The sequence below is a fragment of the Micropterus salmoides genome, unplaced genomic scaffold, assembly GCF_014851395.1.
Source record: "Micropterus salmoides isolate LMB-PRFRI ecotype aquatic unplaced genomic scaffold, ASM1485139v1 Ms_hic_scaffold_208, whole genome shotgun sequence".
Taxonomy (NCBI): domain Eukaryota; kingdom Metazoa; phylum Chordata; class Actinopteri; order Centrarchiformes; family Centrarchidae; genus Micropterus; species Micropterus salmoides.
This window is the reverse complement of record NW_024041240.1, coordinates 20,966-28,403: the sequence shown is the minus strand read 5'-3', so window position 1 is coordinate 28,403 and position 7,438 is coordinate 20,966. Positions and strand designations below refer to the sequence as shown.

At 42.0% G+C, this 7,438-nt stretch overlaps 4 non-coding genes across 4 annotated transcripts; all 4 read left to right on the top strand.

Annotated features, from left to right (window-relative positions):
* Window positions 1-889: 889 nt before the first annotated feature.
* trnal-aag lies at window positions 890-971 on the top strand. Its single transcript has one exon. It is a non-coding gene; the product is annotated as a tRNA-Leu (tRNA).
* A 617-nt stretch (window positions 972-1,588) lies between these two features.
* trnal-uag lies at window positions 1,589-1,670 on the top strand. Its single transcript has one exon. It is a non-coding gene; the product is annotated as a tRNA-Leu (tRNA).
* Window positions 1,671-4,875: 3,205 nt separating this feature from the next.
* Window positions 4,876-4,957, top strand: trnal-aag. The gene has a single exon. It is a non-coding gene; the product is annotated as a tRNA-Leu (tRNA).
* Window positions 4,958-5,574: 617 nt separating this feature from the next.
* On the top strand, window positions 5,575-5,656 carry trnal-uag. Its single transcript has one exon. It is a non-coding gene; the product is annotated as a tRNA-Leu (tRNA).
* Window positions 5,657-7,438: the final 1,782 nt, after the last annotated feature.

Below are 7,438 nucleotides of genomic sequence, written 5' to 3'. Positions count from 1 at the left end.
TACCTGGTTTAAGGACCATGGTATCCCTGTTCTTAATTGGCCAGCAAACTCGCCTGACCTTAACCCTATAGAAAACCTACGGGGTATTGTGAAGAGGAAGATGCGATACACCAGACCCAACAATGCAGAAGAGCTGAAGGCCACTATCAGAGCAACCTGGGCTCTCATTTGGATGCTGCTGTTTGCATTCATCCTAGATGCAAATTCAAAAAATGCACTTTGGAATGTTGTGGGTGTAGCCTATGTGTATGTAGGCTATATATGTATGTATATAACTACCTGTATTCACAGTTTTCACGTGACGCCACATTCCAAGTAAAACTCTCCCTTGGAGGGCAAAAAATACGTTATAATCTGCTGCCTGCCAACCAATAAGCAAGTGATACACTGTTACTCTGAGTTTGTTACTTTTCAAAATGCTGGATGGTTTTTGTGCTTTCGGATGCACATCGAGGAGGAGAGCAAGCCTGGGCTGTGTTAGGTGAGGGATTCCCCAGAAGGTAAAAGTAAACAATAACCGCAGTCCAGCGGCGGCAGGGACCTGGCGGTTTTTAACGGTAGAAATGCCGCAGCGGATGCTGTAACGTTATATGGAAGGGATATGCCCAACACTTGCAGTTTGTGCTCATATTTAGATTTTTCTTAAGTTGAAAGGTGATCCAAATAAAATTTGACTGCTTTTGCGGCGTCTCTACGGGGGAGGCGCGGTGTGAGCCGCTATGTTGGTCTGTTGGTTTGCCCTCCAGTTTGCCGCCGCGCATGTCACGTGACTGAAAACTATGAATTGCTTTATTTTATTTTTAATGTTACCATATCTTAATATAGGCCTAGACTTAATATATGTTGTGTGTGTAGCACGAAGGAACTAACCTTGTACCCAGGAAAGATTGGTAGTGTGGCCGAGCGGTCTAAGGCGCTGGATTAAGGCTCCAGTCTCTACGGAGGCGTGGGTTCAAATCCCACCACTGCCAACTTTAACTTCAGGTGCATTGAATATCTGCCCATAATCTCCAGATTACAGAAGCTGGGAAATGGTTCACTGTACAAATGTCATCCACAAAAAAAATTCTGATTCTGGTCAAGCACTGCTAACTTCTCTAATACAATAACACAGGCATTTACTGAATCTTTCTGTCAATGTTTACGAGGCAATGATTAATCTGCCATTTATTATTACCATTTAACAGGTTTGCAACCTGTTTGCAGGTTTGTGTGTCTTGGTAAACTCAAAATCGATCCCTTTAAACACAAAGAAACAGTTACATGTTACCTTAGAGACTCACTGTAACAGATAAGGCAAGGGTCCTGTCAAGCAGCATTGTGGGCTTACGGAGCCGCAACGTGTTTTGGCGATCATAAACTGGATATCAGGGGTGACCAAAGACAAATGTTTGCACTTTTATGCTTTAGGAATACTTCTAGTCAAAGCAGAGAAAAGCGTGAAACCGCTTCTAGTATGGCTTAGCGCTTTATTGCGCTGGATGGCAGCACTGTTCCTTGTCAATGTCGCTATGGACAAGGACCGTTTGGAATCTGATCATTTAGTGCTCTCTTGGAAAAACCACCAGTACAAGCAAATGGCACATGTGGTAGTGTGGCCGAGTGGTCTAAGGCGCTGGATTTAGGCTCCAGTCTCTATGGAGGCGTGGGTTCAAATCCCACCACTGCCAAATTTACCTCCAGGCACAAGGAATTTCTGCTCACAATTATAGAAACTTGTTGACTGAACACTAAAAATTCCAGTTGTGGTCAAACAAGGCTCTTTATTTAGAAGCACTTCTTGTCAAAGCAGAGAAATCTGAAACTGCTGCCGGTATGAATTGGCGCTCAACCAGTACAAGCAAATGACCCCTTTGGAAAGAGAGGTCCAGGCGCCACGGTGGGTGCGGTGATCGCTCAGAGGAGAGGAAAGAGAGCCAGAGACTTGAGTTGTATAAATTAATCATTCTTAATCATTTTATTAACGATCCTTACTTATTTTTAATCTTTTAACCTAGATGTGCCTTGTCTTTACTTGTAAGTGCTGAACTGTAGTCATGAATACAGAAATGAGCTCACTGTGGTTAGATCCTTGAGTGGGAGTATTGACCGCAGACGCTGTAACTATGCACGCCTTGTTCAACTGTCATCTACTGTAGATTATGACTGCAGGAGAGGCTGCGGGTGTCCAAAATTTGCTGACGCTGTGACAGTGCATGCTTCGTTCTACTGTTATCTACTGTTGTTATGACTACATGAGGGACTGTTGATGTATTAGTCTGCTGATATTAAGACTACATGTTTAATTACTGATTAAGACTACATGTTTAATTACTGATGAAGGGTTTGACTGTCAACTTCCAACCTCTGATTATTACAGCTTGTGTGAACTTTGAGTGAACTTGCTGAACAGAAAACACGTCAGATAGAGGGTGAAGGAAAAGACGACAGATGCTTTACAAAAACACATCAGATAGTGGGTGAAGGAATTTGCGACAGATGCTTTAGAAAAACACGTCAGATAGTGGGTGAAGGAATTTACGACAGATGCTTTTAGGAATTTGCGACAGATAGATGATGAGCAGAAACACAACAGATACGGCCAGCACTATATCAAGATTACTGTAAGAAACCAAGCATTAATGAAAGATACAGCATTACATATGTTATTCCTGTATTCATTTTTTAAGAAATACAATTGTGTGTCAAATTATGCATGTATAACTTTTAAAAAAATACGGTGAGACTGAAGTTGAAATATAATGGAGAACTTCTTATCCAGTAATGTAAAAATATAGAAAATCAACAACACAGTAATGAATAACAGCTGGAAAACAGTGTTAATTGGTAAAACAACAGGTGTAAGCCGCATGGCAGCAGAGGATATGAAGTTCACCATAAGGAGAGGAGTGGTCAGGCCAACACAGAGGAGGATATACAGGTGCTGGTCATACAATTAGAATATCATCAAAAAGTTGATTTATTTCAGTAATTCCATTCAAAAAGTGAAACCTGTATAATGTATACATTCATTCCACACAGACTGATATAGTTCAAGTGTTCATTCCTTTTAATTTTGATGATTATAACTGACAACTAATGAAAACCCCAAAATCAGTATCTCAGAAAATTAGAATATTGTGAAAAGGTTCAATATTGAAGACACCTGGTGCCACACTCTAATCAGCTAATTAACTCAAAACACCTGCAAAGGCCTTGAAATGGTCTCTCAGTCTAGTTCTGTAGGCTACACAATCATGGGGAAGACCGCTGACTTGACAGCTGTCCAAAAGACGACCATTGACACCTTGCACAAGGAGGGCAAGACACAAAAGGTCATTGCTAAAGAGGCCGGCTGTTCACAGAGCTCTGTGTCCAAGCACATTAATAGAGAGGCGAAGGGAAGGAAAAGATGTGGTAGAAAAAAAAGTGTACAAGCAATAGGGATAACCGCACCCTGGAGAGGATTGTGAAACAAAAGCCATTCAAAAATGTGGGGGAGATTCACAAAGAGTGGACTGCAGCTGGAGTCAGTGCTTCAAGAACCACCACGCACAGACGTATGCAAGACATGGGTTTCAGCTGTCGCATTCCTTGTGTCAAGCCACTCTTGAACAAGACACAGTGTCAGAAGCGTCTCGCCTGGGCTAAAGACAAAAAGGACTGGACTGCTGCTGAGTGGTCCAAAGTTATGTTCTCTGATGAAAGTAAATTTTGCATTTCCTTTGGAAATCAAGGTCCCAGAGTCTGGAGGAAGAGAGGAGAGGCACAGAATCCACGTTGCTTGAAGTCCAGTGTAAAGTTTCCACAGTCAGTGATGGTTTGGGGTTCCATGTCATCTGCTGGTGTTGGTCCACTGTGTTTTCTGAGGTCCAAGGTCAACGCAGCCGTCTACCAGGAAGTTTTAGAGCACTTCATGCTTCCTGCTGCTGACCAACTTTATGGAGATGCAGATTTCATTTTCCAACAGGACTTGGCACCTGCACACAGTGCCAAAGCTACCAGTACCTGGTTTAAGGACCATGGTATCCCTGTTCTTAATTGGCCAGCAAACTCGCCTGACCTTAACCCTATAGAAAACCTACGGGGTATTGTGAAGAGGAAGATGCGATACACCAGACCCAACAATGCAGAAGAGCTGAAGGCCACTATCAGAGCAACCTGGGCTCTCATTTGGATGCTGCTGTTTGCATTCATCCTAGATGCAAATTCAAAAAATGCACTTTGGAATGTTGTGGGTGTAGCCTATGTGTATGTAGGCTATATATGTATGTATATAACTACCTGTATTCACAGTTTTCACGTGACGCCACATTCCAAGTAAAACTCTCCCTTGGAGGGCAAAAAATACGTTATAATCTGCTGCCTGCCAACCAATAAGCAAGTGATACACTGTTACTCTGAGTTTGTTACTTTTCAAAATGCTGGATGGTTTTTTGTGCTTTCGGATGCACATCGAGGAGGAGAGCAAGCCTGGGCTGTGTTAGGTGAGGGATTCCCCAGAAGGTAAAAGTAAACAATAACCGCAGTCCAGCGGCGGCAGGGACCTGGCGGTTTTTAACGGTAGAAATGCCGCAGCGGATGCTGTAACGTTATATGGAAGGGATATGCCCAACACTTGCAGTTTGTGCTCATATTTAGATTTTTCTTAAGTTGAAAGGTGATCCAAATAAAATTTGACTGCTTTTGCGGCGTCTCTACGGGGGAGGCGCGGTGTGAGCCGCTATGTTGGTCTGTTGGTTTGCCCTCCAGTTTGCCGCCGCGCATGTCACGTGACTGAAAACTATGAATTGCTTTATTTTATTTTTAATGTTACCATATCTTAATATAGGCCTAGACTTAATTATATGTTGTGTGTGTAGCACGAAGGAACTAACCTTGTACCCAGGAAAGATTGGTAGTGTGGCCGAGCGGTCTAAGGCGCTGGATTAAGGCTCCAGTCTCTACGGAGGCGTGGGTTCAAATCCCACCACTGCCAACTTTAACTTCAGGTGCATTGAATATCTGCCCATAATCTCCAGATTACAGAAGCTGGGAAATGGTTCACTGTACAAATGTCATCCACAAAAAAAATTCTGATTCTGGTCAAGCACTGCTAACTTCTCTAATACAATAACACAGGCATTTACTGAATCTTTCTGTCAATGTTTACGAGGCAATGATTAATCTGCCATTTATTATTACCATTTAACAGGTTTGCAACCTGTTTGCAGGTTTGTGTGTCTTGGTAAACTCAAAATCGATCCCTTTAAACACAAAGAAACAGTTACATGTTACCTTAGAGACTCACTGTAACAGATAAGGCAAGGGTCCTGTCAAGCAGCATTGTGGGCTTACGGAGCCGCAACGTGTTTTGGCGATCATAAACTGGATATCAGGGGTGACCAAAGACAAATGTTTGCACTTTTATGCTTTAGGAATACTTCTAGTCAAAGCAGAGAAAAGCGTGAAACCGCTTCTAGTATGGCTTAGCGCTTTATTGCGCTGGATGGCAGCACTGTTCCTTGTCAATGTCGCTATGGACAAGGACCGTTTGGAATCTGATCATTTAGTGCTCTCTTGGAAAAACCACCAGTACAAGCAAATGGCACATGTGGTAGTGTGGCCGAGTGGTCTAAGGCGCTGGATTTAGGCTCCAGTCTCTATGGAGGCGTGGGTTCAAATCCCACCACTGCCAAATTTACCTCCAGGCACAAGGAATTTCTGCTCACAATTATAGAAACTTGTTGACTGAACACTAAAAATTCCAGTTGTGGTCAAACAAGGCTCTTTATTTAGAAGCACTTCTTGTCAAAGCAGAGAAATCTGAAACTGCTGCCGGTATGAATTGGCGCTCAACCAGTACAAGCAAATGACCCCTTTGGAAAGAGAGGTCCAGGCGCCACGGTGGGTGCGGTGATCGCTCAGAGGAGAGGAAAGAGAGCCAGAGACTTGAGTTGTATAAATTAATCATTCTTAATCATTTTATTAACGATCCTTACTTATTTTTAATCTTTTAACCTAGATGTGCCTTGTCTTTACTTGTAAGTGCTGAACTGTAGTCATGAATACAGAAATGAGCTCACTGTGGTTAGATCCTTGAGTGGGAGTATTGACCGCAGACGCTGTAACTATGCACGCCTTGTTCAACTGTCATCTACTGTAGATTATGACTGCAGGAGAGGCTGCGGGTGTCCAAAATTTGCTGACGCTGTGACAGTGCATGCTTCGTTCTACTGTTATCTACTGTTGTTATGACTACATGAGGGACTGTTGATGTATTAGTCTGCTGATATTAAGACTACATGTTTAATTACTGATTAAGACTACATGTTTAATTACTGATGAAGGGTTTGACTGTCAACTTCCAACCTCTGATTATTACAGCTTGTGTGAACTTTGAGTGAACTTGCTGAACAGAAAACACGTCAGATAGAGGGTGAAGGAAAAGACGACAGATGCTTTACAAAAACACATCAGATAGTGGGTGAAGGAATTTGCGACAGATGCTTTAGAAAAACACGTCAGATAGTGGGTGAAGGAATTTACGACAGATGCTTTTAGGAATTTGCGACAGATAGATGATGAGCAGAAACACAACAGATACGGCCAGCACTATATCAAGATTACTGTAAGAAACCAAGCATTAATGAAAGATACAGCATTACATATGTTATTCCTGTATTCATTTTTTAAGAAATACAATTGTGTGTCAAATTATGCATGTATAACTTTTAAAAAAATACGGTGAGACTGAAGTTGAAATATAATGGAGAACTTCTTATCCAGTAATGTAAAAATATAGAAAATCAACAACACAGTAATGAATAACAGCTGGAAAACAGTGTTAATTGGTAAAACAACAGGTGTAAGCCGCATGGCAGCAGAGGATATGAAGTTCACCATAAGGAGAGGAGTGGTCAGGCCAACACAGAGGAGGATATACAGGTGCTGGTCATACAATTAGAATATCATCAAAAAGTTGATTTATTTCAGTAATTCCATTCAAAAAGTGAAACCTGTATAATGTATACATTCATTCCACACAGACTGATATAGTTCAAGTGTTCATTCCTTTTAATTTTGATGATTATAACTGACAACTAATGAAAACCCCAAAATCAGTATCTCAGAAAATTAGAATATTGTGAAAAGGTTCAATATTGAAGACACCTGGTGCCACACTCTAATCAGCTAATTAACTCAAAACACCTGCAAAGGCCTTGAAATGGTCTCTCAGTCTAGTTCTGTAGGCTACACAATCATGGGGAAGACCGCTGACTTGACAGCTGTCCAAAAGACGACCATTGACACCTTGCACAAGGAGGGCAAGACACAAAAGGTCATTGCTAAAGAGGCCGGCTGTTCACAGAGCTCTGTGTCCAAGCACATTAATAGAGAGGCGAAGGGAAGGAAAAGATGTGGTAGAAAAAAAAGTGTACAAGCAATAGGGATAACCGCACCCTGGAGAGGATTGTGA